The sequence below is a fragment of the Ictidomys tridecemlineatus genome, chromosome X (genome assembly GCF_052094955.1).
Source record: "Ictidomys tridecemlineatus isolate mIctTri1 chromosome X, mIctTri1.hap1, whole genome shotgun sequence".
Classification (NCBI taxonomy): Eukaryota; Metazoa; Chordata; class Mammalia; order Rodentia; family Sciuridae; genus Ictidomys; species Ictidomys tridecemlineatus.
Window position 1 is genome coordinate 325,163 of NC_135493.1, and position 17,259 is coordinate 342,421.

Here is a 17,259-nt window from a genome sequence, read left to right on the forward strand (position 1 = left end):
CTTGCCTAGCATACATGAGATCCTGAGTTCCATTCCCACCACTGCGAAGAAGAAGAAGGAGAAGGAGAAGGACAAGGTCAAGGACAAGGACAAGGACAAGGAGAAGGAAAAAAGAAAAGATAAGAAAATAAAAGAAAAGAAAAAGGAGAGAGAGAAAAAAAGAGAAAGACTGCTATATCATACCACCTAGTTGACTGAACAGCCTAAAAGAAATAAACAAAGACACCTAAACACCAATCCAAGAAGACAACATGGAAACATCAGGACCTAAGAAACACTAGCATGAATAAAGTATATATTTGAAATCCATCAGATTTCAGGCTTCCTCAAAATAGATCGATTACTCATACCACTATATGGGATGGAGAGATTGGATGAGTAATAGATATGAACAAGAGAGAGAGGATTGTGCCTACTTAGGTTTCTGTAAGCAAGCAAACATGACAATGAAATGGGCCTAAAGCTCAGGAACAAGAAAAATAATGGTGTGGTTTATAAAGGAGTCAGTTGCTAATAATGACCAGACTTAGGTGACTTTCGAGGCTATATCCTCATGCAAACCTGATTAACTGGATTTTCATGTATTAATTTTTTGAAAAGACAATTCAAATCGGTTAAAAATAGCTTTTTGGCCCATCACATCAAAGAACTAGTCTCACAAAAATTTTTCTTAGAGCTAGTTGCTTTGGTGTTAAATAAACACAATACAAAAGAATGCAGATAAACACTATGGAAACTCTAAGACTCAAATGTCTATGTTGCCTTTGTCAAATCACTTGTTTTCTTTGGGCCCCTGCTTCATAATATATGTAATCATAGGGGTAAACTAGCTGATCTCCTAAGATCTTACCCCATCATGGTCTGTATTTCTATAGTGAAGCAATTTGATAAAATAATTCCTTTCATTCATACCTTCTACATCTTCAAGTCCTTGAGGGTATGTTGGACAATGTGTCCTTGTATATTTGGGCAATTACAAAGCAAAAATATATGTCCCCCTGATTTACATACACTCAGAGACCCCTGCAACCTCCTACCCCTACCTTTGATATATCTTTATAGATTCATTGACTTAGCATTGGAAAGAAATAGAACATTTTCATTCGGACAACCAAATAAACAAGGACACACTTTTCAATATATATATATACACATATACTTGTAGGGTATATGTGGACATAGGAGCATAAGACTATAACTCTTTTGGAAAACTGTAAGAAATGGATTTATGTCCCATTCATCAGCTAAAGAATGTGTGGCATCCTTCAAGTCCTTTACACTAAAAGCTCAGTAACATACATGCTGAATGCAGTTTAGACTCATTGATTTATCAAAGGAAGCTAGATTGGACACATATTGGAAATTTCAAGAAGCAAAGATTCAAAGGAAGGTATATAAGATCTCAAAATTACAGGAGATATTGTGATATTCCAAAGATGGGATTTCAGGGATGTCACTAGGGACATGTCCAGAAGGTTGAAAACTAAGCTTGGAAGAATCTAGGTCATAATACAAATGACTCAGAATCAATAATGAGAACCATGTTCAAAAGGGATTCTGTCTGAGGAACAGAAGGGTAGATAGTGTTCAGGTTAAAATGGTATCCTAGAGTATGGATATTAGACTTCTGCAAGACTACGGAGTTAAGAGGATTGGTTTGATTATTCAAGAAAGTTGTGGGCATCAGTCTGGGATGACGAGGTACTGTCTTGCTTTCAGGTAAGGGGACTGACAGATTAGATTTATTAGAATGGACTCTGAGATCCAGTGCAAAAGATCTGCAATACAGTGTGCAGTAGGGCCTGGTAAAAAGAGGATGTTGAGTAGGATTTTTTTAAAAAGGATTGGATGTCAATAAATTCTTTGCAATTCTAGATCTGCTGAATCTGATCTGACTAACAGGAATGAACTGAATTAGATACATACTATAGCCAAAGGTAAGATGGAAAAATATTGAGAAATGAATGGCAAGAGACTGCTGCAGCACACAGACTAGATGAAAAACTACGACTGCATGCATGTTTATGATTCAGAAATTCACTCATTAAAGAGCCATTCATTGTGAGCAGCAACAGTTAAGAAACTGACTGTGCTGTTAGTCAATTCCATATTATATTAAATCAGAGAGAGAATTACATATCCCATATTACTAAATAGGAGTCAAAGTGATTACAAGTTTTGGCTGCAGATTGATGGGATCTAGTGATTTTTGTCACGTACTACCTCTGCAGTAATGAATGATGCATTGTAAACCCACTCCCATCTCAGTCTCTGGCCAGGTGCTCATAGCTTTCTCAACAGTTCTTCCTGTAGCCCTGAAATTTGCTATGTTCAACCTAAATAGTGATTTCTTTTCTTATGCCAATTTAGGGACTAGAAAGCTAAATCCATTCAAGAAATGCTAATCTTTGTTAATGGAAATAAAAAGTATTTTCTCCATGGAACCTAACGTCTGCCATGTTGAAACTAAAGTTGAAAACTTTCCTATTTAAAGCTCTTCTATATTAACACATTAAGCCAGTTCTAATTTCTATGATAAATCCTTTCTGATACAATATGACTCAATGTTCATTTCAACGAAGAGGGAGGAAGAGAAAAAGGAGGGCCTGGCTCCTGTTTTCTCCCACTCTTGTGGGTTCAATGCTGCTTTTTACCTTCCTGTATAACGGCTCTGGGGTGTGTTGCTTTTTTTTTTTTTTCCCTGTACTCTGCTGTTTTATACACTCGTTCTCAGAATAACTGAAAGCAAACATAGGGAGAATTTCTGCTATGGCTTTATATGTTTTCCTAGTTATGCTGTTCCAAAGTCTGCTCTCTAAAAATCTCTCTCTGTGCAAAAGCATTTGCATCTCTATCAAAGCACATCCCCCTTACAAATACCAAGTTGTATATAGTTTACATTACTAACCTCTCTGCCACTGACTGGGCCTCCCTCCTACCGCATACATCTTGCTGGAATTGCCAGGTTCTCACCATATTTAACTCTTAACTTGTCACTTTGCTACCCTAGTCCTATTCATTAATTTAATAGTTTCATTAAGACTTATAGCAGTTTATTTCAAACCAGGGAATCTTGAAGTTTTAATACCTTGCATTATTAAAGCTGTTTTAGTGATGAATGATACAGGGAAAATTGTTATGTCAAATGAATTCACATTTTTCTAATCCTGAGGAAAATGATAAACTAGTTATTCACTTAAGAAGCTGGAATCTTCTCTTTAAGCCTCAAATCATTTTATAAGACACAAGAAACCTAAGTTCTAGTCCTAATGCTATCTTTACTTTACTATGTGACTGTAGGCAAGTGACCTCTGTTCCAGGCCTCAGTTTCATCAAGATGAAGGGATATGAAAGAAATGTTTTCCTTTCTTGTTCCAGTGCTCTAAATTTTGTGCTGGGTTTGTTGGATACATATCTCAGTCTGAAAGGTCTTTCATAATGCTTTCTTTAGATTCTTTACTTCCTCACTATTCAGCTCCTCAACTCTGAATAAACACCTCCAAATCCAAGTCACTCAGATCATTATCTAGACTGTTTCATAGCAAAAGAGACCTAACATAAAGAAACAAAATATACTATTACAATAAAGTCTTAGTATATGCTTGCTTAGAGTCCAAGAGAACAAGTGGGATACTTCATTATGGATAAACTGCCAACCTTTGCCTTATTTGTATTTATGTATGTAACTGCCTTGTTAGGAATATGATTTAACACCTGGTATATCCAAATTAATGTAATAGCACATTATGTTACAGTGACGTTTTAATACACCCAGAAAAGCAACAACAGTTTGCACTTCAAAATAGATTTTCAGTTTAAGAGTTCAAGGTGTGTTTTCTGTTCATTCAACTTGCTTTGCTGCATTAGAGTTAGTGATAATTATAATTAGATGTGTGGAAGAGAGTGGATGCTGTAAACCATTGCCTTGGGTCCTATTAAATGTCTATTGGCTAACTAGACATGCTCACAGGTTCTCACTTTGAACAAAATTTTCATATGTCACACAGAGACACGTGCACACATACACAGGCATAGATCCAGAGATTTCTAAAGCATTTCTCTTGACTCAATGTAAGTGGGGGGTTATGCCGTGTCAGCTTGCGCCATTTCTACCCAGGGCAAGGTGATGTGATGAAATCTGAACGATGCACAGCTCAGACTTGTGAGCCAATAGCAGACTAGCCCCACGCTGACAGGATGCCTGCTGGGCAGCCAGACTGGCCTCAGCAAGGGCTCTTCCTACGACCTCAGCTTGGGTGGTTAGGCTGTGCTATGAGGGGCTTAGGTAAGCACCAAAATGCATTTAAAGGTGAACAGGCTGGATATTAAATTGACATTTGGCTAAAAATGGGATCATTTTGAAGTCTTGTTTTGATTTATAAATTTCCAATACAGATAATTTTCTATAAAAGCTGATTCATTTAAATTTCATTTAAAAGGTTTTCATTTTATTTTACCCACGCGCTTGCGCGCGCGCACACCACACACACGCGCGCGCGCGCGCGCACACACACACACACACACACACACACACACACACCACAGACACACACACACACACACACACACACACACACACAGTACAGGATGGTTGGAATGAATGGCAATCTGTGCTTTCCATAGAAAGAATTATGAAGTCTTTAAGAGCTAATCTCTGTATCTTACCTTGAGAAAAGGGTTTATCCATGCTGAGAAAAGCAGAATAACTAATGCTCCATTTGGCTCAAAGGACCTCCTCTCCTGAGTCTTTAGGTTTCTCCACCTCTCTTCGGAAAGTCTGAATGAAAACTCCTTTACTGGCAGTAAAGCCAGAAACAGAGATAGTTCTGTCTTGGTCTTTCCGACACAGCAGAAAAAACAGAGAAAGGAAAAAATTAAAATTAAAACGGAGTTAGGAGTGAGACTCAGACCTGTAGTGGCAGATACTTTGTAGAGATTTTACATGCAGATCTAAATCTCGATGCACGTATTCCCCAAAGAAAGCTCAGCAGGGTAAGTTGTTCACCTCCTCCTCCTCTTTCTCCTCCTCCTCTTCTTTCTCCTCCTCCTTCTCCTTTTTCTCCTCCTCCCCCTCCTCCTCCGCCTCTTTCTCCTCCCCCTTCTCCTCCTCCTCCTGTTTCTTTACCCCCTCCTCCTCCAGTATTTTCCTTCCCCTCCTCTTCCCCTCCCCCTTCCCTCCTCCCCTTCCTTCTTCTTTACCTCCTCCCCCCACTTCTCTTTTGCCCCCGCCTCCACCTCCGCCTCGTTCTCCTCCAATCTGTCAGATGAACTGAAGCAGCAGAAACTGCAGTTGTAGGCATAGGATATCTCAACAGAGCAATAGACACCGCTAGCATGTGATTATTTATATAGTTCATGGTGTGTTGGTATATAATCTGCAGGGGGAGGGGTGGGGGATGAAGTAGCACTGTGTTCAGCTCAGCTAGCAGACTGTTTTGTGAATGTAGATGATTTCTGGAGGTCTTGTGAATGGGTTGTAGAGGAGGATGGGAAGGGATTTATTGCTCCTTGTTATAATTTCTCCCCCCCCCCTCTCTGTGTCGTTTGCTTTCCCGGAGCTGTAGCTCTTAATGCTTGGCTAAGTGGCGTCATCCAGTTGAAATTGAATCGACCCATTAAAACTCCCCATAGGAATCTCTGTATCCGGTCCCTGGGTAATGACTGAAACAAAATTTAAAGGAGAGTGGGGGTGGGGTGGAGAGTAGCAATTTTAAGGAGGCCTTATTTAAATATCTCTGCCAATCACAGCCCTACCAAGCCACTCAGCCCTTGCTGAGTGATTGCAAGCTTCAATCAGATAAAGAAAAGGAGCTTCTCCTTTGTTTAAGGGTTTCTCCCACCTCTTTTCCTCATTCATTCCCACTTTTTCAGCCCTAATGATTATCCATCCATCATTCACTGGGAAACCATTACCCAGCCTTTAGTATGTAATACATTCAACAACAAATATTTATCGAGTGCCTTCCTTTGTGCTAGGTGTTGTGGGTCCCTGCCTTCATGGAGCCTCCTTGAGACTGCCAGGGTTCTGAAGATAAAGCAGCCTTAATTTACTCTTAGAGCTAAGGACAAAGCTTTCTGTAAATTACACTCAGTCCACTATTTAATTCAATTTGGAGGGGTCCTCCTTCTGGGCATCCAGACAGAAGTACTTGGATAAAAGCAATTCTCATATTTAAAATAAATGAGGTTTGATTTCAAATCCCGTTCGATGGGCACATGGCAGAAGCTTGGCCATCAACATTCTTAGGATGCTTTAGTTACCCCAATCTATAAAATTGAGATGGTAAATGATGACAGTTCACAGTAAAACAAACTTGTGAGGGAAGAAACTGAGATTCCTAATCTTATTCTAACTCCTTCTGTGACCTTTGCAGTTTACTTGTCCTCTAGAGACTCAATTTCTACATTAACATGAGAGGATCTGATTAGGTAATTGCTTAGGTCTCTTCTAGCCTTAACATTCTATTATTTACATCCTCTCAGGGGTGTTAAAAAGGACAAAAAAGCATAAGGTTTTAAAAATATGTTTTTTTCATGGATCTGCATGTGCTCTATGTTCAAGATATCCCAAACTGTTCTGTTATGTATGTGTGTGTTGTGTGATATGTGTGTTTTCTAAGGAAATCCAGATCTATTTTCCCAATAAGAATTCCCAGTCAAGAAATTTTGCTATTTAAATTATTCTCTTATGTGGGCTCAAACATCTTTCTTATACTTGAGTTTATAGAGATTATGAAAACCATTAAAGCTGAATTGTTGGTTCATCTGCAGAAGAGAACAGATTACTGATGTATTCGTTCTCCCACTTATTCAATAAATATTTATGGCACATCAATTATGTGCCATAAATATTAGTTATGTACTACTAACTATATTAATTAGTAGTTATGTACTACTAACTATATTCAGGTCAAACAGATCAGGGTTCATATTTTTGCTCTTTAATTTATGAGCTCTCTGACTTCAAGCAATTCAATTCACTTCTCTGAGCCTATAGATTGAAAAAAGTTCTTGCATTTAGAAGTTTTATCATGGTGCTTACTATATAGCAAATACCTAGTGAATAGTAATGATGAATGTTAGGAAATCATTCTTGCTCTAATGTAGTCCATGATGACTTCAGTTTGAACTTCTTTCATTTTTAACAATTACAGCTTTAAATCTGAACAGATTGGGTTGCCTAATTCTTTTCCCTCCTTTATTCTGTGAGCCTACATTAAGATAACAAATTATTCAATCTTATCACCTCTTAGGATGATACACATGACAAAAAATAATTATATTGATGGTCATTCATTCATTCAACAATGCCTACTATGAGATAGTATCTAAGTGCTGGTAATTCAACACCTAAATTTCCTGCCTTCAGGAGTTGACATTTAATTTGGTAGGAAGACCAAATTTATTCTATGTCAGATATTGTTCTAAGAATTCTATATATTTTAACTTATTTAATTCTGATAACAATCCTATGAGGTGTATTTATAAACTGCAGTGGTTTTACAAGTGAGAAACAAAAACCCAAAGAGATTAAGTAACTTGTCCAAGGTTACATACCTGGTGATTTGCAGATTTGGAATTTATCCTAGTCCAATTCACTCCAGAGCATATATTCTTAACCATTACACTACAGTATCCAAACAATTGGAGAACCCCTTCAAGGATTTTTTCCTATAACACTCCAAACTATTTGTTATCTGCTATGGTTGGAAGATTTGTCTCTCTCAAATTCCTATGTTGAAAACCAAGCACCAACATGATGGTATTAGGAATAGGGCCTTTGAGGTGATTAAATCATGAGGGTGGAACCCTTATACAAGAGGCTTCAGAGACTGCCTTACCCCTTCCACCATGTAAGGACTCAGCAAGAAGGTACCATCTATGAATCAGAAAACAACCTCACCAGAAACTACCAATGCCTTCATCTTCATCCCAACCTCCAGAACTGTTATAATAATGATAATGATAAATTATAATAATTATAATAAATCTATACAGAATACATAATTATAACAAACTCTGTTATTTATAGATTACTTAGTCTAAGATCTAAGGTTACCTAGTTAATTAAGCTTAAACAATGACAAAATCCCTGAACAGTTCATATTGTTGTACACTCCTTTGTCTTTGAATATCTGATCGGTCTTCCCGAAACACATCCCTAACTTATATCCTTTAGGCCTAGGTGTAGAATCACTCACTATAGGAAAAATCTGTACAAAAATCTCTTTCTCTAAAAGACCAGTTTAGGTAAATGCCTTCTTCTCTGTTCTCCAGTGGCCTCCTTGTACTTAACACTATCATAAACTTATCATTTTTTATTATAATCATCTATCTTCTATTCTAGACAGTGATTTCTGTGAGAGAAGATAAAATATTTATCATATTTATCTTTGCCACTTTATCTCTAGGGCCTGGCACTTGGTTATTGAATGGAAAGCTAACTGACTCTTGGAAATATACATGGATATCTTTATTTGTACTTTTAGCTGTTGTGTTTCAAAAACACTATTTGTAGTTTCATGATTTTTGATAGGTTATCAGAATAGTACAATTATTTACAGAAATTTGATATTGAGACATTATTAAATTCACTATATATTAACCTGACATCTTGTTTTACAAATTCATTAGATTTGCTTAACACTGCATTTCAAGACATTTATTTTCTTGTCTCCTGAGTTAATGGTGTACTTTTCAGAAAACACGTTTTTACAAATTCATTGAGTTGTTCAAGATCATAAAGCTAATTATTGATAGTATGGGGCCTAGAAGCAAACACAGATCCCCTGTCTCCCAATCCAGTCGCTTCTTTGTTTCTATAGGATACCTTGCTGGCATTAATTTAGTTCCAATTGAATTTGCTGATATTGTCTCAGCATAGGTCAACCCATATACTTCTGTAAGCCAATAATTTCCAAAAAATAAGTATTCCTTTTAAAAAATATTTTTTGGTTGTAGATGGACACAATACCTTTATTTTATCTATTTTTATGTGCTGCTGAAGATCGAACCCAGTGCTTCACACGTGCCAGGTGAGTGCTCTACCGCTAAGCCACAACCCCAGCCCCTAAATAAGTAATTTTAAAGGACACTAGAAGAATCACTCTGCTCTCCAAATATTTTCCTTACTACTCTGTGTAGAAATGTATGGTTTATGTTTTTGTAATGAATTAAACACATATTTTTATACTTTATAGCAACTGATTGTTCAGGTCATTTTTTAAAACATATTTTTGTTTTATTTACTTATTTATTTTTATGTGGTATTGAGGATTGAACCCAGTACCTCACACATGCCAGACGAGTGCTCTACCACTGAGCCACAACCCCAGCCCTGTTCAGATCAATTTTGATATAACAGTTAACTAAAAGACATTCTGAAACAAGGAAGAGTATATCTAACAGTATACTGAATGAAGAAAATAGGAAATGGGGAAGAGTGTTGTAGGAATTACAAATATAGAAATAAATTAGGTAGTCAAGGAAGGTTTCACAGATAATTAGAAAATGGGCAGAAAATGATAAACATATAATTCAGATTAAGGGTACATGTGGAAAGTCAGATTAGTAGCAACATGCATAGAGTCTAAGAAGAATGAAACTTTCAAAATATCTTGTGTAAGAGGTAATTTGAATGACAGGCAAAGTAATTTAGATTTAGTGCTCTAGGAATTAGAAATAAATATTTAAATGAAATAATAAAGTATGAAAATAAACTACATTTAATAAAGACACATTGGGCATGATATATTGGAATGGGGAGATACTTGAGTTAGGTCAGCCAATTTAAAATACTCTGGAGTAATCAAAACAGGAAATGATAAGGGCTAAGTTTGGGAACTGAAAGAAGAGATGTAAAGATGAGCTATTTTCTGTTGAATATGGCAATGGCAATGATGCCATTATGATATCTAGTACTTGGAAAGCAAATATCAGTTTGAATGAATAAATATGTAATATTAGGGTTGGAAAGTGCTTTGGGGGCTATATTATCAAATCTCCATTATAAAATTTTATTCACAGTCCTAAGGTAGCTCTTTATCCTGATTTCTCTTTTACACTAAGCTATAGAATCTTATTCAGTTTTTTTATTGGTTCTTTTTAGTTATACATGACAGTAAAATCCATTTTGACATAATTATATGAGCATGGAATATATATTATTCTAATTTGGACCCCAGTATTTTCTCTGTAATATTTTTCATTGTCTTATCATCCACACCCCTGAAATCTTATCTAGTTACACTTCTTTTATGGTATTCATCACTTTCTAATTTACACTGTAGTTAACTTATGTATATATCTTGTCTTTCCAAACAGAATTACTCAAAGATCCATATATGTGCCCCCCCAGTACTTTTACTCTGACTTTCATATCATAAAGTGTTGTTGAAATAAACCAGGAAATGCCAAATTAGTAGCAAAGCCAGGAGTATAACGCAGATCTCCTGACACTTGGTCTAGTGTTCTATTTACTGCAGCACAAACCAGGGAATGTGATGAGATCATGAGTTCTTCTTAGGAAGCATCAAATTTGAGGTGATTATGGGACATTTTCAAATGGGAGTATTTGGTAACAAGTTAGAGACATGGGACTAGAATTGGAGTGATATTACAGGAGAGAGACTTGAGGGCATGTTAACATGGAAGAAATTACTGGCATTTTTTTTTAATGAATGAAACCTGTGAAGTACAGGAAAGGGAGAAAGAAAAAGACTGGTACCATGTAGAAAGTTAAAAGACAAAAGGATAAAATAGAATTAGCAAAGAAACCAGATGTTGAAAAGGGATCAGAATAGCACACTGTGACAAAAGAGAACAGAAGAGTGCAATCAAGGATAAGGTAGTCAAAATGGCTTAATACTGAAGGGAAATTAGGACAAACAGTTAAAATAGCCAATGAATTTAATGACAGGGAACTGCTAGAGATTCAGTGAAAGTAGTTTTGGTGGTAGGATGGATAGAAAGTCAAGCATTAATAAGTTGAGAGGAAATCAAAGAGCATGGCATAGTTGTAAGATTTTACTAACATAAGGAAACCAACTGAATTTTGAAATGAAAGGAAGGAATTATTGGGAAAGAAGAGACAAAGGGGGAGGGTTAAGGTATTTGTTAGAGCCAAATTCCAGGAGAATCTACAAAGATTGACATTCTGGATCAAAGCATATTGTGTACTTTAGAATATAGGAGAGTCACAAGCTTTACCCCAGTTACAAATTTACCTGGAACTATCTCTACTGAAAAAAAGGACTTAAGCACCTGAAGCCTGGATAAGACTCTGACAACTAAGGATTCTCCCTAAGTTTGACCCTAATGAACTCCAAGATTAAAGAAATGAGCTAATCTTAAAGAAGGCCTTAGGAGCCTAACCTAGGTTTACAACCAGTTTCATTAATTAATGGCTGTGTGATGGTTGGTTTGGCTACTTTGGCCTTTTGAGCTTCAGTTTTTTCACTTGTAAAATGAGGACACTAAATATTTTCTTTTTTGAGATGTAACTTAAGATAACATAAGTAATAAGAAATGTCAGCATTCAACAAATGTTTTTGGAGGGACTACTCTAGGCACTGTGTTGGGACAAATCAAAATGGCTCTGCACTGAAAAGTTTCATTGGCCTATGGAGAAAGCAGACACATTAAGCCAGTGGTTACAATATATCAGAACATAATGCTCACTTATTTGAAGAAAGCACAGAAAGTTTAAGAATAAAGATGAGAGAAAAAAGACATAAATCAAGTTCCATCTGGAGAAGTCAGTGAAGACTTCCTGGAGGAAGTATTTCCTGAGCTGAGTCATAGAGGATGTACTTACTCTTCTCAGAACACTTAGTACACTGCATTTAAGTGATCTGTTTACTTATCTATGTTTCCCAATAGGCTGAGATCTCCTGGAATGAAGAATATACCTGAAAGAGAAATCGTCTATAATGTTGAATTGATGAATAAAAGAATGAGTAAAGATATCCAACTGGTAAACATACTTCTGTTTTTGTCCTCATTATACCATAATATAATTTATGTATTCTATATTATTTCCATTACTAAATTATGAATTCCTTGATTCATTCAACAATCAGCAAATATTCGGAGGTCCGACTTTGTATCAGGTTCTGGGGATATAGGAAAAATTAAGACACAATAATAAATGAATTAATCATATGTTAATATAGGCGTGTTATTGATATGTAATTGAAAAAGGAATCTCTGCTCTCAAGAGACTCATAATTTAATGGGTAAGATAGCCAATAGACAAATACAGTATAGGATAACAAGTGTTTTGGAAAGGAACATAAAGAAATACAACTAATACAGTATTCATGGGGTTATAGAATGCATCCTAGAAAAGGCAATATTTAAATATAAATTTGAAGATGAGAAAGATTTACAGAAAAGGGACTAGCATGTACAAAGGCCATGAGAGAAGTATGACGGCATGAATTACAAGGAAAAAAAAAACATAGAATCTCCAAAACTGAGTATAATGCCTTACAGAGTAGATACTTTATATATAATTATAAATAAAATAATGGATAAATACCATTTCAAGCAGAGATGACATCATGAACAAAGATACAAAGATGTGAAAAGACCATATTTTTATCCCATTCTGAGAGAGTCCCCTATACTCATAGCCTGAAAAGTTAAGAGTAGAAACTTTTTCTAGAAGGCACCACACTGCATGTTTTACTCATATTCCTATAATACAAGGAGCTTATTTTTAAAAAATTTAGATCTTAGTCCAATATTGTGTCTAGAATAATCATTATCAGTAACTTCATCCATGAACCTAATGGAATTCTCTGTTTCAAACCATTTTCTCTTGTTTTGTCTGCATAAACCACATACTTCTGCACAAATTCTGAAAGACTTTCCTCATTCTCTTTCTTCTAAGACCTAGCTCAATTTTTTTAAGTTCTAGGTGTACACAGCATCTTTATTTTATTTTTATGTGGTGCTGAGAATTAAACCCAGTGCCTCACGCATGCTAGGCGAGCGTGCTACCACTTGAGCCACATCCCCATCCCCTAAAATTTTTTGAGGCTACTTCTATCTACACTAGATTGAAGTCAAGAAAATCTCTTTAGATGAAAAGCTGACCTGCAGTCATTCTGATTCAGCAGTGATGATGCCAGAAGTAAGCAATGCCAACGAAATTCAAATTCTTAACCAAGAAGCCTATAGGGATGGTGATAATTATTTTGTTTTCCACTGAAGCTGGCAAACAATATAGGAACAAAATCACCAACAATAGAGGGGTTTGAGGGAGGGGAAATATGTTCCTGTGGAAAGAAAGCTGGATTAAGAGTAAGAAAATGTAAATTGTAGTCTCCTAATCTGCTGCATGGCTTTGGCAGGTCAAATTTTATTTCTAGGCCCTATTTTCCTCACCTGTGACATAGTAAGTTTCAATGTAATTCAATAAATGAAATATATAGCAAACAGAAAAATAATGTGAGACAATAGTTTGATGTGAGAGATATAGAGATGAATATGCTGTGTTGTTGGCCATCAATACATACTGTTTGAATAAATAAATGAATGGTCTTATTCTTATTACTCACAGTATAGTAGAATAAGTGGAAATGTAAACATAAACTTCAGGAGAGTCTGTCAGTAAATGAGATGAGGGATGATGATGGTCTGAATTATGGTAGAGACAGTATAGATGAAGAAAAGTAGATGATAGAAGGTAGAAAAAATAAGACAGTGACTTATGTGGGTGTTTAGTGTGCCATTTACAAAGATATGGAAGAAAAAATATTAAGTAAGCTTTGGTGATGTTGGGTTGGAGGTACTCATGTAATATGTGAATGATAATGTACAATATACTATATATGAATTTTGAGTTTAGAAAAAGATTGAATTAGTAATCAGAATGGTAACATCAAAAATGTACAGATTTAAGTTGTGTGAATAGATGACCATAGCCAGAGATAATGTGTAGAATATTAGAACGATAGAAGGGCAAAGATAAAAAAAAATATTAGAGAGTACCAATACTGAAGGGGTTGGCAAGAGTAAAGTCATAAAATAAAATGAGAACAGTCTGAGGTTGAGGCTCAGTGGTAGAGCACTTGCCTAGCATATGTGAGGCACTGGGTTAGATTCTCAGCACCACATATAAATAAATAAATAAAATAAAGGTATTGTATCCATCTACATCTATTTTTTAAATAAATGAGATGAAATTAAAAGTATTTCTCTGGCTGCTCTGTGGTATATATATTTAGTAGAGGAGCTTAGGTTGGAAGTAGTAAAACAAAAATTAGGAAGCCATTTCAACAATCCACAACAGAAAGTAGTTAATGTGGAAATGAAGAGAAGATAGAATTGGAAGTTATAATTCTGGAATTCTGGTTATATTTCATTATATCAAAATAACTATCTTTTTCCTTTTCAGTGAAAGGCATCATCTATATTTTCCCAACATAGTGAATGTGTGTTCATCTTAATGCATCATAATTCTCTAAGTCACTTAAAACTTGGGAATGGAACAAGGAGACAAAGTGGGGCAAATTTCTGCAAATATTGGGAGATCTGAAGTAGCTGATATGTCTGTGTTGTACTCTCCTATACAACGAAGGACAGGCTGCTGCAGGTGACAACAGCACTGAGGACTGCATTTGGTTCTGGGAGCAGTTTATTTTCAGAACTGACATCCTACCCATTTCTAAATATAGACAGTTTTTTTCCTTTCAAACAAGGGTTTTTTTCTGTTAAACTTCAATTAAGATGTTAACTGTGTATTACAAGGTCTCTCCCACCCCTCCTACCTTCATGAACTTTATTCTTGTTATACTCTCTCCTCAGCCACCTACTCTTCTTTTCCTTGTCTCCTTTGTTTCCTAACTTTTCATTTTTAAAGATTTTTTAAAGATAGACACAATATCTTTATTTATTTTTATGTGGTGCTGAGGATCGAACCTAGTACCTAACATGTGCGAGGCAAGCACTCTACCACTGAGGTATAACCCCAGTCCTCTAATTTTCATTTTATTTCCTATTTCTCTGCTTTCTTAGTCTTTCTCTATCACCCTCTATAACTTTCCTTTTGATGCCCCTAACTTAAAAACATCCCTTAGGAACATCCTTTCCATCAGGTCAAGAGAAAATAGATGTCCAAAGACTATGTATAGAAAGAATTCTGTTAAGATGGCAATTCTCCCAAAAGTGATCTATAATTCAACACAATTTCTATCAAAATTCTAGCTGAATTATTTTTTCATAAAAGTTAATGAGCACATCCTAAAGTTCAAATGGAAAGGCAATAGTCACAGAACAGCCAAACCAATCTTGAAAAGGAAGAGCAAAACAGGAGTATTCAATCTTTCTGATTTCAAAACTTACTACAAGCTATAGTAATCAAATAGCATGGGACTGACATAAGGATATACATATAAAACAATGAAATAGAATTGAGAGTCTAGAAACACAACCTTGCATTTATAGTCAATTGATTTTTTACAAGGTGTCAGCCCAAGTTAATAGGAAAATAGTAGTCTTTACAACAAATGATGCTACAAGTAACTGAATAGACACATGAAAAAGAATGAAGTTTGACCTTTACTTCAAAAATATATAATGTTTAATTCAAATCAGATCATACACCTAAAGTTAAGAACTAACACTTCAAAATTGTTAGAAGAGGGCATAGTAGTAAGTCTTTGTGACCCCGGAGAATGCAAAACCTTCTTAAGATATAACAAGAGCACAAATGAAAAAAGAACAAGTAGAAACATTTCACCTCTCCAAAATTCAGACCTTTTTTTGCTGCCAAAAATATCATCAAGAAAGTGAAAATATAACACTCAGAATGGGATAAAATGTTTGCAAATCATATATCTGAATGCAGTTTGGATATACAATAAAGAACTGTTTCACTTCAACAACAAAAATGAACTGAATTGAAAAATGGGCAAAGCTTTGAATAGAAATAGAAATGTCTCTAAGACATACAAATAACCAATATGTAAATGAAAAGATGTTCACTATCATCAGTCATTAGGAAAATTCCAAGAAAAAACATACTTAGATACGACTTCACACCCCCCAAAATGTCAAAACAACAGACAGTAACAAGTATTAGCAAGGGTATAGAAAACTTAGAAGACTCAAACATTGCTGGTAAGATTGTAAAATGGTGCATCCACTCTGGAAACAGTTTGGAAGTTCCTCAAAATATTAAACATGAAGTTATCATATGTTCTAGCAATTCCATTTCTAAATATATATTCAAAGGAATTGAAAACAAAGGGTCTACATAAAAATATGTGCATGAATGTTCAATTAGCAGGATTATTAAGAAAAGTCAAAAGATAGGAATAACCACCTGATACATGAATTAACAAAACGTTGTCTATCCATACAATGGAATATTTTTTGGCCATAACAGGGTAGAGTGGGATGAAGGAAGGGAGTATGGGATTGGGAAAGACAATAGAATACATTGGACATCACTTTCCTATGCTCATATATGAATACACGACCAGTGAAACTCCATATCATGTACAACCAAAAGAATGGGAAGTTATACTCTACGTATGTATGATATGTCAAAATATATTCTACTGTCATGTGTAACTAAAAAGAACAGATAATATTTTTTTTAAAAAGAATGGAGCAGTGATACATGCTATGACATGACTGAACCTTGAGAACATCACAATAAGTGAAAGAAGCCTAGACACAAATGGCCATGTATTTTACAATTCCATTCATATGAAATTTCCAGAATAGGCAAATCCATAAAGTCAGAAAGTACATTAGTAGTTTCAGGGGGCTAATGGGGAGGAAAGTTGGGAGTGACTGCTAAGAAATAAAAGGTTTGTTATTAAGTTGATGAAAATGTTATGGTGTTGATGATGATGATTCTACAACTATGTAAATGTACCAGAAACTACTTGATTGTATACATTGAATGGATAAGTATTATTGGATGTGAATTACATTTCAATAAAGCTGTTTTTTAAAAGAATACATTTCTGAGGGTCTTCAGTCCTCATCCAAATAGACTCCTGACATGTATGACTCTTTGTCAGAAGTGCCAGTCTCTGACAGATGAACATCTAGATTATTTTTAGACTTTTAGTATTCCAAACAGTGCAGCAATAAATACATTTGACATATTTTTGGTAATATATTTATAGGATAAATTTATAAAGTAAAAATGCTAAACATGTATTTTGTTTTGATTGGTGTCATCAAATTGCTCTCCAAACAGCCTGTACCAATTTACACTACCACCAGGAGTTTATG

At 35.4% G+C, this 17,259-nt stretch overlaps 1 protein-coding gene and 1 long non-coding RNA gene across 3 annotated transcripts in view; one reads left to right on the top strand and one right to left on the bottom strand.

The window, feature by feature from the left end:
* Nucleotides 1-17,259, bottom strand: part of Spry3 (sprouty RTK signaling antagonist 3) — a 129,379-nt gene that overhangs the window by 11,872 nt on the left and 100,248 nt on the right. Inside the window, exon 2 of the mRNA XM_040287513.2 lies at nt 4,666-4,836. The gene's annotated coding sequence lies outside the window, so the exon portion shown is untranslated. The remainder of the gene's footprint in view (nt 1-4,665; nt 4,837-17,259) is intronic.
* Nucleotides 4,116-17,036, top strand: LOC120890553 (uncharacterized). 2 transcript variants are annotated; one of them, XR_013431605.1, is made up of 4 exons: nt 4,116-4,285; nt 8,962-9,035; nt 11,881-11,974; nt 14,405-17,036. It is a non-coding gene; the product is annotated as an uncharacterized LOC120890553 (long non-coding RNA). The 2 variants fall into 2 exon arrangements; XR_005734823.2 differs by lacking the exon at nt 4,116-4,285 and adding an exon at nt 4,530-4,992 and having other exon boundaries at nt 14,405-17,035.